This window comes from Dermacentor andersoni, chromosome 8 (assembly GCF_023375885.2).
Source record: "Dermacentor andersoni chromosome 8, qqDerAnde1_hic_scaffold, whole genome shotgun sequence".
Taxonomy (NCBI): domain Eukaryota; kingdom Metazoa; phylum Arthropoda; class Arachnida; order Ixodida; family Ixodidae; genus Dermacentor; species Dermacentor andersoni.
In genome coordinates this window covers 17,807,330-17,828,650 of record NC_092821.1, presented here as the reverse complement: position 1 = coordinate 17,828,650, position 21,321 = coordinate 17,807,330, and the positions used below count along the sequence as shown (strand labels likewise).

At 43.7% G+C, this 21,321-nt stretch overlaps 2 long non-coding RNA genes across 2 annotated transcripts in view; one reads left to right on the top strand and one right to left on the bottom strand.

Moving 5' to 3' along the window:
• The window catches only part of LOC140219770 (uncharacterized), a 43,034-nt gene that overhangs the window by 7,648 nt on the left and 14,065 nt on the right, over positions 1–21,321 (bottom strand). The window lies entirely within an intron of this gene.
• Positions 1,235–3,887, top strand: LOC129383644 (uncharacterized). Its single transcript, XR_008611502.2, has 3 exons — positions 1,235–1,399; positions 1,885–1,948; positions 3,585–3,887. It is a non-coding gene; the product is annotated as an uncharacterized lncRNA (long non-coding RNA).

Sequence of the window (21,321 nt, the reverse complement as noted above, 5' to 3'; positions counted from 1 at the left end):
AGAAGGAGGTGCCATAGCACAAACGGATGCAAAGATGGAGGTAGTGGGCACGAACAACATTGCTACCATTCCATGCACTCAATTTTGTTGCGAGGTGGTTTGCTGGCCTCTGCAAATAGATATGAGTCGATTAATCAGCTAACTGTAGCTTTAGTTGCTGATACCCAACCGACCTGACGAAGCAGTGCTGATTAGGGCCAAAGGTCAGGGTAGTGTGCCATGAAATTAGCTTTTGGTGATTGTGATATGGGCTGCAAGCCGTCGCAGAAAGCTTGGCGCTAATATATTGGTACGATTGGCTAATTGGCGATAGGTTCTGAGATCATTCGTACGGGTTTTTGATAACTGATGAAGCACTGCTGTACGAGTCCACAAGATCCACAGCAGATGTGCTTTCCATGTGAAGCTTTCATCACTTTAACTTGTATATTATTCTACTATATGCAGGGCTCACAAACCATATACGATATTTTCTGGACAATAATTTGAACCTGGCACAAGTAACCTCCCCCTCTTTTCACAAGTCAGCAACTATCACAAGCGTGCACAGAAGTTAGTTCCTGTACTTAAAAGATGACAAAGTGTCATGCAGTTCTGAACCACGTGCAAGAACACATGTATGCAATGCAAACTGTGTGCCTTCCAGTGGTCAATGGGTCTTATCTTAGCGCATGCCATTGTGCTTGCTATAAATGCTGCTTTTGTCACCATACCCTGTTAGCATTGCATATAGTAATTGCTTCGATCGGTGTTGAGAGCCAGGACGAAGCTTTCACTGAGAGAGGCATGCCTGATAATCAGATCGTGGTATTGGCATGTAAAAACCCAGATTTGTTTTATTTGTGTGCTTGTTCCGAAACAAACCAAGTGCCCTTGAAATGCTGCACGCAATGCATTGATGTCGGGCAATCCATTGCACTACTGCAAATATTACTGAATATTTGAAAAGTCTAGTAGATGATGCATCTCAAACTGAATTACTTGCACATTCACTATTTGGTTCCTATATTTAAGTCTTTTCATACCCCTGCTGAAAACGCTGCGTTGCCCTGAAAGCGTGAAAATACCGCACCTTTGCGCAGTTTGCGTAGCCAGGTTTCAGGCAAGTTGAATTGTAGCTAAATGGTGTAAATGGCGCAGTAGAACCACCACTAAGCATGTGTTGGAAGTCCAGTGCTTAAGTTGGAATAGACCACCCGGTAATCTTTTTCCACAGCTACAAGTAAACAAATGCTGAAGCGGCCTTCAAGTGTTAAGTGTGGAAAAAGATGTTTTGAGGCAATGGCCGTGACTGAAGACAACACAGGTGTGTATGTGGTTTTCCAATCCAAGCACAGAGGCCACGACTTTGAACTGGGTGGTGTTTTTCTGTCCAAGTCGGAAAGAGCTGCTATTGCTGGTAAGAAACCGCTTTTGCTCTGCTTTATAATACATCAAGAGTGGTTGTTGAGTTTTCAACATCACAAATACAAGGCAATACTCATGCCAGACCATGCAATGAACTTGGAGCACATGTTAGTGCATTTGAAATTCATGTCCACATAATTCGAGGCCACCTTTACTGACTGCAGGGCATTGTAGTTAATGACATCATAAACATGTTTATCATTTTGCTACATTGTATCAATGCCTGAAGGGTTCAGAGAGAGAGAGAGAGAAAAAAGGGAACCGTTCTCCAATTTCACAGTGGTAACAACTACCTTGGCACAGCCAGTGGCCTTTATTTGACCTATATGGCTATTCTTATTGCAGGCAACGACTTTAGTTATTGTTTATACTTGTTTGCATCACTTCATGTACCAAGCAGGAAGGTGTAGTGCCTCCTGGTGCACTGTATGCCACGCAGCAGACTGTGGCTTTTTCCCTTTCTGCTTTATCTTTCAGGCTTGCAGTTACCTGGATTGATATGGCTTATGATCCTAGTGGGATTCAATGTCTCAAAACAGCAGTAAGCTGGAATCATTTCCACTTGGGTTTACTTAAGGTGCATTGTACATAATTATGTCTGCCATTTTGCCTAAATTGAAGTGCAACTATTACAGACATCGATGAAACTGCGACCTCTCGCCACTACTGTAGGTCATCTGCAGCAGATGTACTGTCCATGTGAAACTTTCATCAGCTCAAGTTGTATTTTACTCTACTATATGCAGGGCTCACAAACCATGTGCCATATTTTCTGGACTATAATTTGAACTGTTGTACAAGTCACCCCCTTTCCCCCCTCTTTTCACAACTTTCAAAGAAAAAAATGTGTATATAACTCATTGTATAAGATGCATCTATTTTAACTTGGGTCAGCATCGTGAAATGCGATTGTGCATGTTTATACACTTATCCTAAAATGTCATACTTACCCATTTCAGGGCACTAAACTTCAGTAAAAAAAATTTTTATGAGCTGCATATTCCAGCAGACAAAATAAACTGCAAGTACATTGCTGGAGAAAAAGAATGCCTCATGTTGGCCTTGCATATATAAGTTGCACTGTTGTACAAGATGCTTGGACGAAAATTAAGGTGGCACCTATGGTTTGGAAAATATGGTACCTAAATATTTTAAATGCTCATGAATCAGCTACATGAATGAAACATGATTGGAATGATAACGATAATTAGGCTTAGACATGAACCCGTAAAACAGCTTCAAGTGTTCAGTCAGTACTCTACTTGACTGAAATAATACCTTTAACTCAAAAACCCACATGACTGCATAGCCTTCAAAGCATACGTTCACAGGTGTGTCTGCTCCTTGTAAATATGGATGAATGACTGATAAATCAACTATATAAATAATTGCTGAAAGCATTAATTCATTATATATATATATATATATATATATATATATATATATATTGACATTAATAAAATTATGTGCATCAATGCAATCAATAACAGTGATGTTTATGTTTAAGTTAATCTGGAAATGCTACAAGTTTTCGATTGCCGACCCTGTTTTGCCCTTCTATGGTGGCATGCCACTATGGAAGTGGCAATAACTTATGCTATGGAATGTAATTGGAAAATGAAGTTCTAACTGAAGAATAGAAATTGTAAATAATGGCAATATTTAGCAAAGGAAATAAAAGTTGGAAGACATTATTGCCCTGGGTAGGATCTGAACCACAATCTTCACATGTCCAGTCCAGTGGTTCAGTAACAATGGTTCAGTAATGTCTTCTGTTCGAACAAGGTTACCAACAGTGAAGGATGAAATTGGCAGCCTAGCTGTAAACTTGGTACACACAGTAAATTTCTTCGCTTACGTACCTGATAACACTGGTGCAGATAATCCCTATGACCGTTTATCAATGACACCAAACATTGAAACACTTAAATATGTAATCTTGCCTCTTCAGCAGCTGAAGGCTGCATAGCACCATGTCCTTGCAAAGAGTTGACGTAAAAAGAACAAAAACTGCGACAGCTTGAACTATTTACTACACACCATTGCAAAAGCTTTTTGTAAGTGATTCTCAATAATGATATTAAAAATGTTCATCAGTGCCCATTTCACTTCCTTGCGTGCTCGGTAATATTTACTTATGCTTCAACTAATATACACTTTCTCTTTACTCTCTCAAGACAAGCTGCGAGAAGGCGTGTCCATGGATGCAGTACTGGATAATGTGCGGTCCAACGTGGATGAGACGTTCCACTGCATTAACCTGTTAAGCAAGCAGGATCCACCAAGGACAACCTTACAAAAGTGAAATTTTTGAGAGAAAAAATGAGGACCTTTTGGATGAGAGATTTTATGCTAGTCATTATGACCACACCACAACTGATTGTGTATGTGTCGATGGAACACATGGAACAGCAGGTGAGCATTACTATATAAATGCATTAATAATAAAAGCAAAAAAGAGAGAATGCTGTTTGAGAATAATTGCAATAGATATGATGACTAGTATTCCTTCACACTTAGGATTTCTCTCTTAATTTTTCTCGCATTTTTTATTTCATGCAGTTCTCAGTTATCAGTAAACAGAGCAAGAATGAATTCAGCGCTCTGTACACTGGTGATATCATTCCATTGCTACTGTCCTCATCGCTGCATGCCCTGCATATCCTGTCTGTATTGTCACCACGCAGTTATAATAGGTAACATAATACAGCTGTTATCACAGTTGTCCAGAGTGCAGAAACAGTGCATTGCACTGTGTATTAGTGCCTTCTATCAGAGGTACAGCTGTCTCGAGGCTGTTTGGCATCCTGAACTGTTTGCCAATTAGGCAAACCACTGATTACTGCTACAGTCAAAGGTGCTTTTTCTTGGGGGTGGTTCCCTGAGGACTGCGAAAACAAAACATTTAAAAAATCAGGCAGTCCAAAAAAACAATTTATGCATGCCTTTTACTGCCATTTAAAGGGACGTGCTAGTCGAAAACATAAGAATCTAGAACTATGAAACCCCAGCTGTTTACATACTTTTTATGGTAATTTCAAATATTATATAAATCAGCTTTATAGCAAGTTGCATAGGTTTTGTTCTGTACAACGACAATGTGTAAAACGTAGGCATTCTTGCCCCCAATTCTTTATCTCTACACTTCCATAATTGCAGACCAGTGATGGCGCATAATCCTCCAAATCAACTGTAGAATACTGAAATATGTTACCGAAATCGTTATGCACTGTTATGTTTTAAAAAGTGCATATAAGAAGTGTTAAATTAGTACCTGTGAAACCATTTCAAAATGTTTAGACAACCAGTAAGTGTTACTCGAGATTTTATCTTAAGTATATAAGTGATGTTGAAGATCAACCCCTCAGTGGTGGTGAAGACAGTTTAGGATTTCAAGCAGAAAGTTGTCATTCTGGAGCAGTCTAGGAGCAGAAAATTTTTTTTCTACTTCGTGTTCGAAAAGTCTTTTTGGAACACTTGGAGTAGTACAGAAGTAATCTGTAGCCATTTGGTGGAGCTTGTTATTACTGTGCAGTCAGTAAGTGCTGCTCAAGAGTGAAGCAAGACACAAAGCCAACAGCAACCAATTAAGCTTGTCTTCCCAAGGACGCTATACCATGCACATCATGTTGCAAACATCTTTATTTGGGTAGGCAAGGAACTTAATTTTGTACCCGCCCTAGTTACTTAGTGGCTGTGGTGCTGGGCTGCTGAGCACGAGGTCGCGGGATCGAATCCCGGCCACGGCTGCCGCACTTCGATGGGGACGAAATGCGAAAACACCCGTGTACTTAGATTTAGGTGCACGTTAAAGACCCCAGTTGGTCGAAATTTCCAGAGTCCCACACTACTGCATGCCTCATAATCAGAAAGTGGTTTTGGCACGTAAGACCCCATAATTTAATTTTTCTTAATTTTGTAAACAAACTACAACACTTATTAGGCTTCTTGGTGCTTGTGCTGTAACAGGAGAGAGTATGTATGTGTGTAAATAAAGAAATACATATCATGCCATGTTACAGTGGCCCCTTTCCACTGCTGGTATGCTTCACCACAATACATTGCATAAGCTTCTTCCAGTAGCAAGCTATATTGCAGCAAAGTTGACGCTTGAAAACCGGCATTATACAACATTTTTGACAATGGTCGTGCCTTCCGCACTTTGAAGGCAAAGCATTTCAGCATCCGAAATTTCAGCTGTCCTTATAATTAATTGCCTCTATGGGGTACGTGGCAGTGTTGCAAGGATACCCAAATTCTCATGCATGCCCGAAAAATAGTTTGTTGGTTGTATTTCTGCTTGGTAATGAAGACGGCTAGGACAGTGCACATTAGTGACACAACAGTGGCCAAATGCTCAGATTCTTTTGAGTGCTGTGGGCTTTTATGATTTCGGTGAAGTTAGCATCTCAATTTGCCATACACACACCTGCAAATTATCTATTTATTAAACTCACGCACACAAAATAGCACTATAATGAGAAATGCATAGTGTTTTAGCTGTTCCCTGCAGAATGTTTTCTGACAACTGCTGTGATAATGGATGGATGGATAACTTTCTTGAGGTCCGTCGGTACGCGCGATTACTATGCAGCGGGCCGCTCCCACGTCGGGACAGAGAGGCCATGCCTCTCCGCTGCCTCGCGGGCCTGATGGACAGCCCAGAGCTGTGCTTCAAGGTCCGAGCTGTGTAGAGCTCGGTCCCACTCACCCCTGTGGTTCCCGCGCCAGGGGGCAAGCCCAGAGCATGTGATCAAGGCTAGCTATATCCTTACAGTAGCGACTCGCATTGTGAGGGTGCGCATCCGGAAAGATTTTGTGCAGGAAGGCCAGGCATGGGTAGGTGCCCGTCTGAAGCCACCTGTACGTGACTTCTTGTGCTTTATTGAGTGCTTTGTGCGGTAGCGGCACGGTTCTCTTGACTAACTTATAATGCTGGGTGAGATCGTTGTAAGTGACGAGGGGATCGCGCTCGCTTGCCTATCCTGCCGAGAGGAAGTCCGGGCTCGCACGGTGAGTTAGAGCTCGTGCGGTCTCGTGTGCTGTGTCGTTGAGGTTAGGGAGCAGCCATTGGAGGAATGGTCCCATGTGTGCCGGGAACCAGTTGACATAGTGTGGGGTGAGGTGATGAGTACCAAGTATTCTGCCGACGGTCCAGGATATGCTCCCTGTTTCGAAGGACAGAATTCTAGGAGTGCAAGGCTGATGGCCGCCTGCTTGGCCACCTTAGGACTATCAGTGCGGACCGTGCACGCGTTGATGACCATGCCATCTTTGTTGACCACTGCTGCTACATAGGCTCGTTTGCCAGGATATTTAGCTGCGTCCGTAAAGCAGCATGCTTTCCCGGAGGCGGCTGCCTGTCAGAGTGCTTTGGGTTCATATTCCTGGGCAGAGGGGCTGCCCTGATCTTTTTCTTCTTGTCGGGTGTTAGCCCGTGGCTGTTACACTTGATCTCCCCAAGCGCAACACAAATTTCTCGTAGGATCCACCTGCCCGCAAGTGTGCTGGAGAGCCTAGTGATCTGTGCCCGTTCCTGTGCCTCCGCTATGTCGCTCGGCGTCTTGTACATGCTTAATGCGTCCAGTGCTTGTGTGCATGGGTAGACCCATGGCTCTCTTGGCGACCTTACGCAGGAGCGTTTCAAGCTTGTCTCTCTCCACTTTGGACCAATAGTGCATGGCCACGATGTACATGAAGTGACTGATTACAAAGGCCTGTGCAAGTCTAAGCAGGCTGTCCTCCTTGAGCCCGTGATGCCGGTTGGCTACTCGTCTCGGAAGGCGTGTGGCGTTCTCAGCCTTCGTGGTGAGCTTAGCGACTGCGATGGTGTTCGAGCCGTTCACCTCTATTGTCATGCCCAACATCTTGATGTGACCGACCACCGGAATGGGAAATCACAAAATATGCTGCTGGCGTAAAGGCTGTCCAGTAAAAACCAGAAAAGCATGCAAACATGCACATGCTGCTTCTTACCATTTTACAGGCAGCCATGAGAAGGTAGAAGCGGGTGACTAGATCATGTAACCGTCTCCTTGATAAAAATAGTGTATCTAGACAGTGAGACATATATCTCCCACTTTTTTTATTCATACATAATGCTTGTTTGCTTTCAAAGTTCACTTTTTAAGAACAATATCTGATCACGAATATACTCTTAATGCTTCACACACAAAACAATTTGTTACCTTGCTGTGTCCATGAAAGGGTTGTATTAAGAATAATTTTTTGGCAGCCTTGTTGACAGTTTGACAGCATCATTCAGTAAATCCTTAACAGGCACTCTGCAACACTTTTTCAAGAAGGAAAACCAACCTACTGAGTTCAACAGATGCGATTTTACATTTTATCACAATCTTAATGCAGCTGGCACATCTGGGTTCAAGCTCATATAGTGCTAACTTAGGCCAGTTGGCAAATGTTGCAACACTTCATTTGTCTCCTTATGTCCTGTGCGTTGTTATGTTTTTTATTCAAGCTCATACTTCTGAGCAGCAAGCAAAATGCAGTTGACTTCATTCCATTAATTCGACTGTGACGGGACCGACGAGACAGACTGAATTATCTGGTGGGTCAAATTTAAGAAGGTGCAGAAGAAATGCCGACACACACAACTGATTTATTTGCCATGGTTTACGTACAGATTCTAACATGCCCCAAAGTGAAACACACGCCCGCTGTCTGTGTGTCCAAAGTGTAAACTAGCATAGAAAGGACAAAAGCCCCTAAAATGAAAGAGAAATCAAATGCGCACACAATTTTTATTTAAAAAAAATGGAGAAGGGTCTGATGTGTTGCACATTGCAACCAGTTTTCCAAAGTGAGCTTCGGCGCAGTACATCCGCGTTATGCGGTAAAGCATACGAAAATCGCCAAGGAAGTTTTGTTAAGCACGACACATTAGAAATGGGTAAATACCGCAATCAGACGTTTTGATCTGTGATTATTGCTTGGAGCTCCTCCTGGGCAGGCAAAAAATAGGCATTTCCTGCAGGAGATAAAGTCTGTTTAACACATCTACTGTCCTCTAAGGTATGTCACCAAAGGGGTCGCTTATTGGGTTCACTGTAGGGGTCAGCATGCATGCCGACTGCTCAAGTTGGAATTATTGGGTGAAGGCCTATTTTAGTATCAAAATAACTAAAGTTTGGACCTATAGAAATGCACGTGTGCCGGCTGGGACTTTCAGCCGGGATCAAATTAATAGGAGTCTACTGTTCTGCAGCCACTGAGCACTGCAGCATGCCAATATTCTGCTATGTGTAGTAGGAGATACATTCTTGCTGCAAAGTCCACTGCCGTATGGTACAGTCGACTTCTGTTAATTCGACTGCGGGTAATTCAATCCTGGCCGGCGGTTATACATTTCTACAGTCCCGAATCTCTTATTTTGATTGTAAAATTGGCCTTCGCGGGATAGTTTGAACTTGAGCAATGACTCGCTGTTGACCCCTATGGTGAACCCAATAACGACCCCTTTAGTGGCAGCACGTCTACCTCGGCAATGCTTAGGAAACAATGTATGCATTCAACACCTGTGATCGCGTGTCGACAACTCCCATTTATGCCTGCCCTAGGAAACTTTTCAAGCAAGAACCATATATTACAACATTTAATTACGGTATTTACCCGATTCTAATGTGTGCCTCATATGTTAGCACTAGTAGAATGCAAGAATTGTACACTTTTCTTTTCAATTACAGTGGTAAGCTCCCAGCCATGATTCGGTAATGCCTGCCATATGCATTCCAACCCATTTTTATTCTTAAGTAAATTTCCTTTTCATGATCAGGGTCCCTTGCGAGCAACTGACCTAGGTAAAATTACTCCTGTACAGACTCTAAAGGCTGACTGGTGATGTGAATTCTTGAACATTGTCTTCTGCATATTAATCTTAAAACCCACTAACAATTTTTTGCTTAAGGTCCTCAATCACTAATAATTTGTCCCCACTGTTGCTGAGATATTCACCATTGATCCGCATTCCGAATGTGCTGCAACTGCAGATTTGAAATGGCCTTAATCAAAGCCAGGACAAGAATAGGAAAGACCATTGCATTGAGGAATGACCAGGAAAGGAACAGTGCCACCGCCTCTTTGAAGGAGCTTGAGCTCAAAAAGCAAAGTGTTGGCTGACGCTGAGATGCAGGTTACCCACATCCAAACCAAAATAAACCCCTTAAAGCAGTGAAACGCAACACTGAGGCATGCGCAGGCTGAGAGTATGTCAGGACAGTTGAGGTTGACTTTCCAGTTGTTTGGAGAATCTCACTTGTGACAAAGTTCGGGCATAATACCAATGAGCTTGCGATCAGTTGATACAAATAGCTCTATTTGCTTTTGCATGCATTATCGGGATTGGAGCGGTCGTAGTTGTCGGGAGGACCTTGGGACGACAGGGCTAGGTGAGCAGGGTTTATTTGCAGGATTTATATTTAAAACATGATATACATCGCCAGTCTAGCGTGACTCCCACATGGAGCACGCAAGACGACGCATACAGCAAACAGCTTACGAGCACACAGCTCACTAGTACATTTCGAGCATGACAACGAGCACTCAGCTGATGACGACAAGCACACCCTAGCAGCCGGCAAACGCTGCTTATAAGCACTTGTTCCCCCCTTGATTCCCAGTGGACGGAAACGTTCGTCCAGTCATCGTTCGACGTCACCGTAGATGACCCGCCCTTTTGGAGGAGGGCTCACAAACACGTGTTGCACAGGTTTCAGTGCCGCACACACACACACAGGTGTAAAGGTCCGGAGCCGACGTCAGAGGGCTTCGTAGAACTCTGCTCCGTCAAGGGTGGCGCTGCCGAGTACCACATTCCGGAGCTGACCCCGCGCCACGTGGCTGCCGGTTATCCGCAGTTCTCTGAAGTGCGCCCCGTCTGGTTGGATTGGAACACGTGCAGCGGGCTGAAATAGCTGGCACGTTGCCACCCCGTGCGGCCATTCCTAACAGCATCTCTTTTTATTCGCATTTTAATATGTTCGACTCTATTTGCCGTGAGCTAGACCACTTTTTTTACAGCAAAGCTGTCTATGGCTAGGATCTGGCGGATCGCATCCGCGCATAGACCAACAATTTTTCATACGGTGGGCCGATCCCGAAGATAGTGCAATATCAGGCGGACCCGAGGCAGAAGTGAAGCAGGCATTAAGCACTCCCCATATGTGGGCTGATCCCGAAGGTCGTGAAATGCCAGTCCAACCTGCGGCGGAGATGAAGCAGGCTTTAAGCACTCCCCACACACGGGCCAATCCCATAGGTAGCGCAATACCAGGCCGACCCGCGGCGGAGGTGCAGTTCACCATTAAGGGGCCCACATACACAGCTTCGCTGGTCATCCTTCGCGGAGTAAAAAGGCACCAAGTTTTTTTCGAAGATATTTTAGTAGCTGTGCATTTTACAAACCCCTCTTTTCAGTTTTCTATTTTGAATAAAATAAACACTACTCCTTACTGTTCAAACTGGATTGTTGTTTTTATTTTTTTAACATGCTTACCAGAGAGTGACAGCATCAGTTGACATGGTGTTAGCCCATCTTGACATAAAACAAAGTTCTGTGAAACTTGGCGAAAACCTGAAAAATTCAGGGAATTTGAAAATGTCAACTTGGTAGACACGTTCTTCTAAGCATGCAGTATGGCACATAAGCTTGGAGGTTAACAAAGAATCTCGAGAACATGTTAAGGACCGCACAAAGAGCAATGCAATGATAAATGTTAAGAGACAGGAAGAGAGCGGTGTGGATCAAAGAGCAAACGGGGATGGTCGATATTCTAGTAGACATTAAGAGGAAAAAATGAAGCTGGGCAGGCCATATAATGCATAGGGTAGATAACCAGTGGACCATTAGAGTCGCAGAATGGGTGCCAAGGGAAGGGAAGTTCCATCAAGGATGAAATTTGAAAGCACAAGTTCGCATCAGCTAGTGCAAGACAATGATAATTGGAGATTGCAGGGAGGCGCCTTCATCCTGCATTGAACTTTAAAATAGGACGATGAATGCGTGCAACTCCTTAAAAAGAAATTTGGGCCGGAAATAGCTTGCACAGTTCACCAAGACACGAAACCAAATTTGTATGCTTTGCCACTAACACAGATGTATTCCAGCGATGCTAACTTATGAAAAGCGGCCACCATTGTGCAATCATCTATTTCATTGTTGGAACAGCTTGCGAAACGTAGCATGATGTGTTGGAAGGAGCCCTGTAACTTTTTTTCTTTATTGCCGGCTATATGATGCACATGCTGAATTTTTTATAATTAATGCTAGGTGATATGCAAATTAAGCAGTAATTTTATGCAGTATTAAAACGTACCTTAGTGTAACAGTACAATGAGAGATGTAATCAAGAATTTGTATGTATGCACATTTGAGTGTTCATGCTGTTTTCCTGAGCCTACTTCGAGTTCACCAGACCACATCGAATCGCGCCATACCTAATTAAGGAGCGCAGAAGCACATCTACCACATTCCCGAGGCGCGGCATGTCCAAACCCACTGCTTGACTCTTCCTGAAAGTGCAGCGGGAGCCTGGCACGGTTCCAGGTAACGTAGGTCCCGAGCAAAGCTGCTTTGCAGCTCTGAAAGGTCGCTCGAAGACAACCAGTCTCCCCCCATCCGCCTATTGTGACGGTGCTTGCAAGCCGCGAAGCAACGATGGCCGTAATGCACCGTGAAGCCCTGGGAGCAATCCCCCCCGTCCACCTTTGTGACGGCAGTTGCAGACCAGGAAGGCAATACCGCAGACAAGTAGTCCCTCCGACAACTGGAGCCCAAGGAGCGACCCTCTGAGCCGAATGTGACTTGCACTTGCACGGGCACCTACCATTGGCCGAAAATGACGCCACCTGAGCGGGCTCGCTGATTGGCCGAACGTGACGTGACTTCGAGACACCGAAGGGGTTAAAAGCCAGAGATTGGGAGCACCAGAGCATTCCTTCATTCATTTCTTTCGAGCTTCTTGTCACGGGCCGCAGCGTCCGAGTTGCTGCCGGCCCGTAATGACTTTATGACTTAATTTCTTTGTACTCTCACTGTAAATAATGTAAATAAACCTCCAGTTTTCATCTCAAAGTTCTCCTCAACCTCGGCCAACTCCCGCACCCAACGGCAAGGTCCAAAATCTGGGGGACAGCAACTGGAATTGTCCTCCAGATCCAACAGTGCATGCGCGCTGTCATCCTTGAGTGCGCACAGACGTGAAACTGGTCTCAGTGCAGCTTGGTAGCTCATAGTTTCTGAGGGGATTCGTAATGGCAATGCTCCACCACGTCACAATGCAGCAGTCAACACTGAAGAGAAGAAATGCTAATCTTACCGACGCTGCACATGCTCAACAAGCCAATGAGAGTGCTGACACGTGATCTTGAAGCTCGCCAGATCCATCACCTTAATTTGTACGTCGTACATGACAGCATAATCAACATTTAATCATCAATTTATTTCAACTACCATGTACGTCGATGTTGCTTCTGTAGTGTTGATACTTTGTTGACACCCCCCCCCTTTTTTCTTCAAGGATACCTCTGACAGTGAAAAATAACATTGTGAATGTCCACATCAACAGGAACTGGCATAAGATGCAACCATTTGCGACCTTTTTAACAGAAGCTTGTATTGCCTCACTGGTGTCGGTGTTACTGCACGAAAAAACCCAAGCTGCGGAAAAATAGAAATTGCTTATCAGGCTGCGGATTCGAACCACCGATCCCCGGGTTGCGAGACCACCACGCTAACCGATTCGGCCACTGTCAGTTCATCAAACACTGCCTTTAAGGAGGGTAAGTAGAAGCCGCGCAAGGCATGAGCCAATCACGGGCGTACCCTTCCTCCAGAGGAGGGAAAGGGTGTGTTCGCTCGCCTGACACCTGCAGTTTCCCACACCAGTTCAGGCCCAGCATTCAGATCGGGAGGCCGCGTTTGGTCTGTTCTGCCGAAGAGCAGGCGGCGTTGAAGGAATGGCAGTGGGATCAGGCCACGTGTTGTGCGTTTGGCCAAAGAACAGACAGTGTTTGATTGATGCCACCAGGAACTCGCTCGAAAAAGAGGTCGACAAGGACGTGCCGACCTCGCCGTGAGGCGTTGCAAAGTGCCGCAGATCCCAAGCTTCGCTTGCACCCCGTTTCACAGAAGTGGAAGGGCAGTAACTTTTTTGGCCTCCATCCTTCTGTCATAGTCCAAGCATGCTCTTGCTAAATAGAATCATTCTTGGCAACTAAAAGTTAGTGTTTAATGCAATTAAAGCTCGTCCATGGAACAGTTTCCAGGAGTTCAGAATTTCACAATATGTAGAATACCATGTTGTTGGCAAGTACTATGGCAGAGGTAGTGACCTATAGGTAGATACTGAAAGAGCCAGTATTCAGTAAAAACTTATAAATGTAAACAAATTTGGCCTAGTCTAGTTTAGAGTAATTGGCAAAGATACCTGTTGATTCTAAGTGAAGGTTTAGCGCTACAGGACTGTGTGCCCGTTTCATTCCAACTACATCTGCCCAACTGATGCCATTATAGATTAACATTACTGAATATATTCTGCAATCACATTATTTATTCATGAATTAAACTTGCGCAGGTAACATGTATGTACCGTCAAAAAGAGTAGATTTGAGAGAGATTATACAGCTAGCAACGTACTGCAAAAGTAAAAGGTCACAAAGCGAATTTGTTCTCGTGAAAAAAGTATAACATTATTTGCAATGTTGTTAGAACTTCAAAAATAAATTTTTTGTTGTAAGGCACAGCTAGTAAACAACTATAGTAAGAATTTCATTTAAAGTTGGAGGAATGGTACAACTCTTCGCATTCTGGGGAGTTAAAAAGAGTGGAATTAAGAGATCTCAACTCTGTCAAGTAGGAATGAAATGGAGGGCCCTGCCCCATTCTGCAACTTTACTGTGGACCAGCGTATGCCAACATGGCAAGTAAGAAAAAAAATTGGGTATTTCATGGTGCGTGTAGATCCATAGACTTTTGTTCCCAACGGTATCTTTTGATGACATGCTCAGGCTTTTTTTTTTCTAGTCACTTGTTGCACTTTAATGCGATAAAATCTACTTGAACCTCTCTCTTGTGGTTGCAAGATCCGCAGGCGAGCTCGTTCCCTCAATCGGCTGCCACCACCCAGTCCCTACTCATCACATAACCATATCTTGTGAACATTATATACATCTTTTTTTTTCACCTCCTAGCATTTTGGGTGATATCCTGAGTGATGAAAACAAGCAATACATAAAATCAACAACATCTATCATTACGACAGATTCATAACAATAGTGCTGCCACTACATTGTTTTAGCTTTCTATACTAAATAAACTCACTGGGTCTGCGCTCGGTGTGGGCAGGGGTAAGCTTGAACACGTAAGTTTTTGGTAACATTCATAACAAAGCAAACAAGCTTTCAGGACTATAAACCTTTGAGTCGCATCAGCTACGTGGGAGCAAAATATACATTAAAAAAAACTGGAAAAACAAGGCACACTGTTATGTGCCACTAATCCTTTCCTAAAAAGCTGCAAGAATTTTAGGCAGTTTTGATAGAATTATAGCATGGCACAAAGCTGATGGTGCTGTGCATTTGGTCACCGCAAGCAGCTGTACATTGTTAACCTCTCTGGTCAATCATGTCTGCTGCAGAAGCATCCCTAGTATGTCTACAAATTTCAAGATACTTGATTTAGTGCAGTATCACTCTTTGTTGGCCTTTTTATCAGACTGACGCAGAAGTGGGAGCACTGTACACTGTTCACATTTTCTTTGAGCGCAAAAGATAAGTATGCGTTGCATTCACCACTAATAGAACATATTTAATGCTGTTCTTAAGTTTACAGCCTTACAGCACATGACACGGGTATTCATGACAAATCTGTCCATGTCATACAGACAGCTGAAATTTCAAATGAAACACCACTTTCCTCCCTCTCGAGAAAGTGCCACACCCAGCCAGAGTCAAGGCAACACAAACAAGCAGTGCGACGCAAAACACAGTCTTAAAAGTGTCGCTCACCATGACGCATTACTTCAGTAAATCGCCCAATTCAGAATGCGCAATGCCATGGTGGAAAATGTGCCACGCAACAAAACTGGATAAGAAAAAAAAAATGGGTGGTGCTAGTCACGTGAACCCGATGTGGTTCTTCGGCTCAAGTATGTGACAAGGCAAGGAAGGAACGTCGCTTGCGGATGCTACTCCAGGCAGAGCGAGAGAGTGTCTCTGTTGGCAGTCATGCTCACCTCATGGTGGTATAGTAAGAGGGCATTCAATTTCTTCTGTCTCCTCTAATAATAAAGTAGTTTAAAAGATTATTTCGGTAAAGCAATGCGAGAAGTCTGAAGTCATTACTCAAAACATTCATTGTGGATATGAAGTCCAATGCATGTGGAACTGTCAAAAGTGGTTCACTCATATTCTTCTCATCTACTTTCAAGAAATTTCACTCTAAATTGACCTAGACCTCTGCATTGTCACAGACAGCAGGAAGCAACCTTGAAGTCTGTTGAATTCCTCATTAATGCATGAAAATCCAGGATGCAGCAGCAAAGTAACAGTCTACTACACATAACTCCATCTCTCCATCTTCACCTCTGCGTTCAGGCAATGAAATGCAGTTTTTACCATAGCGAACATGAGATGTTTACTTGTTGGAGATGCAGCTCTTAGCCTGCCTACGTGACTGTGATATTTAAAAAGGATGCCAGTTATTTAAGACTATGTTATTATTAAAAAAAATAACATCTTTCATGTTCGTAACATGCCAGGAGGCAATAATCACCTTGAAAAGTAATTATGTCCCATGGCTGTATTCGGGTCTCAAGAAGCTTTAAATTGCAGTGTAAACTAAAACTTGCTAGGGGGCCTGATCAAAGGCCCTAAAAAAACAGGCCAAACAGGGGGCTAAATGTTTCTTCAATAGGATAGAAAGTTTGCGATGGAAAGTTAACACCAAATATAAATGAAAATATATTACTTCAGACTTACCACCAGACTTTCACAATTCGAGTCTTGTTCTCCAAGATGCATTGCCATTCCGATTTGTCCAGCTAGCGAGAAATGCAGTTCGTATTGCCTCCGCCAATGTGTTGCAAATGCACATGTGATGAACTCTACAAAATGAGAGCAGCATTGAAGAGAAACTGAGCAGCTGAATGTGCACGCACTGTTGCTTCTACGCACAATATGGAACTAAACAGCAGGGGTAAATTTCGTTAAAAGAAATTTCGTTCATATTGAAACATAAGTTGACTCTTAATATAAGACAACCCCTTACTTCAAGACATCGCATTACAGTCCCCTTTATAATGGAAAACTACGTTTTATAAAAAATTGGCACTGAAAGCACCATGCCCCGCTTGGCTTTTGTGTACCATGCAGAAATTCTAGATTCTAAGCTTTTGTTTTAAATGTAACGAACCTCGTCAAATTTGGTGCAGTGGTTGCCGAGAAAAACGAATACTCCGTTTACATGTATTTAGATCGGAACACCCGAGCTAAAGCTTCCTTTTAAACGCGCCCGCCACGCGGATATGGTGTCTAGAAGCCTATCTTGACACCATAACGCGGAGGCATTGCCGAGCCCAAACCGACGGAGCAGTACGGGATCCACATTTTGTCTGCTGGAGGCACCGCCAAATTATACTAAACAAACAAACGTTGCGTACACTTAGTACACGCGCAAATTTCCTCTTTATAGCGACAAGGTAGGGGACTGTGGCTTGCACTGGCAGCCGGCTTTACCTATGCGCCGCCAGTCTGGTTCCTCAGACGTGTAACGATTGCGACAGTGTACGCGGCGGAAAAAGCACCTGGGACTTCTGCAGGACCAGACAAAACCTTGCCTCTGTGCATTATCTAACTCCTTCTCATTACCGTTAAACAAAACTCGAGAACGCAGTCAAGAATTTCGCATTGATCTGAGAGTACGCTACACAAGGTCTACTGAAAGACGGAACTTTTAACGACAGCTTGTAGACTAACTTCAAGATGTATCGATAAGTAACGGTTCAATAACTGTAGAATAAAGACGTCCACTTGCCTCTCTGTTCACGCCAATACCGCAAGCTCTTTTCAGAAGCACGAGACGGGCGCTGTAAAGCATCGAGACAGTTCATTCGGCGAAATTAACCGCTTGCATTTCCAATGCAGGGAAAAATGAAGTGCACGCTTAGTGTGTATTAACGATGTTGACGATGCAGTCGGCCATTTTGGGAAGTTTTAGGCATGGATCGGCTTGGCTATAGATGCGCACAATCTTTGGAAGCGACTTTTTTGTTGTTGTTGCCAGACGAACTTAACTTTTTTTTACTAAAAATCGCTGTTAAACTTTTTTTTTACAGAGAAGATATGTTTATCGTAAAGGTATGGTGGCTAGCATACACTCTTAAGCATAATTACACCCTTTTGTCACAACGATAATCGTCATCTGTCTTGTCAGCATTTCCTGTCTTTAACGCAGTGAGCCCGGTACTTTCCAGTAACGAACGGCATGCGCGTTATCAGAATGACATGGCATTCCCGACTGGAAAGTAGCGGGCGCGGCGCTTTGAAGAAAGGAAACGCAAGCAAGGCAGATGACGATTATCGTTGTGTGGCAGAGGTACGCTCCAAAGGGTTATCTCTGCCACACAACAATAATCGTCACTCTTACACTCTAAAAACAGTTGCACCCTTTGGGGTGTATATTTGCCACACAACGATAATCGTCATTTGTTTTGTACGTATTTCCTTTCTTTAACGCGGCGAGCCCGGTACTTTCCAGTAACGAACAGCATGCACGTTATCAGCATGACATAGCATTCCCAACAGGAAAGTAACGAGCGCAGTGTTTTCAAGGAAATGCGGGCAAGACAGATGACAATTATTGTTGTGGCAAATATACACTCCAAAGGGTGTAAACTTTTCTTAGAGCTTACACTCTCAGGCAAAGTTACACCCTTTGGAGTGTAGGACACACTTTCGATCGGGATAGAATTTCTCAGTCGTGAATGGCTCCTTTGAGGCATCTGCGGGAGGGAAGCCATCGGGGTAGTGAATTTCGATGCGGATGGGACTTGATCGAGATCGAAAGTGGCCGTGTGACACAGGTCTACTCTCTTAAAAAAAGTTTACACCCTTTGGAGCTTATCTTGTCCCATAACGATAGTCGTCGTCTGCATTGCTTGCGTTTCCTCCCTTGAAAACTCTGCGGTTTCCTGTCGAGAATGCTTTGTCAAGCTTATAATGCGCATCCGTTGGTGACTAGGAAGTACCGAGCTCGCAGTGTTAAAGAAAGGAAATACGGGCGACACAGATGATGATTATTGTTTGGGGTCAAAATACAACCGAAAGGTTGAGTGTAGCAGTTCCATGCACTTCAGCATAGAAACAGAGTCTACTGAAATAAAGAATTGTCATTAGGCATATTGTGCAAAAAAGAAAGAAAAAGAAATACAGTAAAACCTAGTTTATAGACATGTACAATAACAGTGCTTGCCTATCAAAACTATTTCATACTCCACCGCATTTGTAATGAACTGTTCTCCTGCGTCCGTTAAGCATGTCACCACCATCCAGCATCATAAAGATGTGCTCTTCCGATAAATATGCCTTTCTATAAAATGGAGTCCTATAAAAAGTCATACGATCTTGGCAGTTCATTGAATAACCAACTATGTTAAGAATAACTGTAGAAAGTTTAAGTGAGAATATTGCAAAAAGATTTGCTCATATGCTTGTTGGTATATAAAGGAAATGCAATAACACGGGTCCAGAGAAAAAAAAAAATTGAAATGCCGGCAGTGCTTACAAAAAACATGAGCAGAGCTAAAAATTCTCAAGATTCATAGCTACCTTGTCTCCTTCTGATTTTAATTCTTGTCAGCTTCTTTTGCACCATCAGCATGGTAACTGCAGGCCTTCACAGTTAGCATCTGGTGATTTGCAAGACTATTTTGCTTGTGTAACGGCCAGGTTCCATTTAAGCTTCTTCCAACACATTAAGTATTCCTCTCTTGCAGGCACGAACCCAGGTGGTGGGAGCCCTGCCCGCCCCCTCCCCGCCACCACTCCTCACACATTCCTAAAGCATCGCCAAATGAATTTTGATATTTGACAGCTATTGAGCTGCCATTTTGCTGCCTTTTTCACTCCTTTTGGATGATAGTAGTTATCGGCATTTCTTGGGGTGTGAAGGCCAGTTTCCTCATAGATTCGGTGCCTGCGCGATGAATTCAAGATGCCTTTAGTTTTCACCATCTATTCAACAGTCACGTGCATCGCTGTTGCTTCGTTAGTTCAACCTTCTTTGTTTAGACTGATACATGGACCAGGAAAGGGATTCGTTTCTTAGTCAGCTGGTCTGTATGCTCGTGGAACGAGTTGCAGTCAGAGAAAACACCAATTGCATTTAACTTCTCCCTTTGCTTCATTATTTTCTCGCGTGGCGGCTCGCCGCAACGCTGACGAGCTGAAACAATATACCCGCGATATGGGTTAGATAAAGTGGAAAATAAAATAATGCGAAACAACGTCAATCATGAAACCCTGCAATAACTGAGTAATACTTGTTGGGGGGCTAGTTGCTGCATGTTTCCAGAAGAGGGTTATAGCGCCGAAAAAACACAACACACAGCAAGCGAGACGGGACAGGCGCAACTTCCAACTGTTTATTCACCACGTATGCGAATGAATATAAGGTCAAACAAAGATGGGTAGCAAGAACCACACATGCGCACGAGGTTTTTACAAAAAGCGGATAAAGATAGGTGAGGTACACACGTATCTCACGCCCGTGTATCTAAAAAGGCAGTTTCATTCTTATAAATGGAGATAGATGGGGCGCTAACACAATCGCAATGCCGAATTTTACGCGCAGAACTCTGGCGTCAGGTACGTCTTCTGTACGATTGGCTGCAATGGATATGTTTTTCCCAGAACTTTGTGAACATTGCAGGCGTGAAACTTCAGTCCTTCAGGCGGCTGGCCGCCCAAACTAGTGAATTCATGTGGAAAAAGACATTGCCGGTACTAACAAAATGTGTTGAAGAAGAAACCAAGACAGCAGCATGGCGCTCAGGGTTCTGGGGGGTACTAGTATCCCGGATGATGTAGTTGCCATCCTTAGGAAGGGCCCGAAGTACAGCATTGAGCCTAGGATTCCAGGGCATGAGCTACTTTCCTTGAATCGAAGGATTGCCGGTAAAGCTGACCCAGAGAACCAGGAAAGGTGCTTGCTAGATGGCGTGGACAGCCTCAACAGGACCGCGCCCATCAACGGAGCTAGACATGAGTCGACCACCAAAAGAGTCGTCGAGTTCTTCGCCGACCAGAAGCTGCGACTCACCCAAGCGGACAAGCAGGGCGGATTCGTCATCATTCCGTCTGGTATGTTCAACGAGAAGGCTCATGAAGCTGGGGAAGCTGAAATCTAATGCGGTTTCTCTGTGTGAAAGTATTGGCTTGGAAAGAATTGCTAAAGGTATTCAGCTTTGTAAAGGAATTAGCTTGCACGTGTTTTTCACTGCAAAAACCCATAAGGAACGAATCCCGTTCAGATGTATCGTGAGTGAAAGAGGGGCTTGGCAGAGCCATGTTAGTGGTTTCCTGCTAAGGCAACTTAATGGGTTAGATGTCGAAGACCCATTCTCTTGCAGGAACTCTCTTGATGTTGTTAAATTTTTGAATGACAATAAGTCTTCAGGTTATATGTTTTCCATTGACGTTGTTGACCTGTTCTATTCTATCCCACAGACTGAGTTGTTAGCCGCTGTACAGTCGTGCATTGAAAAGAATGGGGCGATTTCCTTCCAGAACTCTGCCGGTGTTTCTGTTGCGAATTTCTTGGCATTGTTAGAGTATTACTTGTCTTGCACGGTGGTATTATTTGAAGACTAGCTGTTTGTTCAGAAAAAAGGAATTTGCATT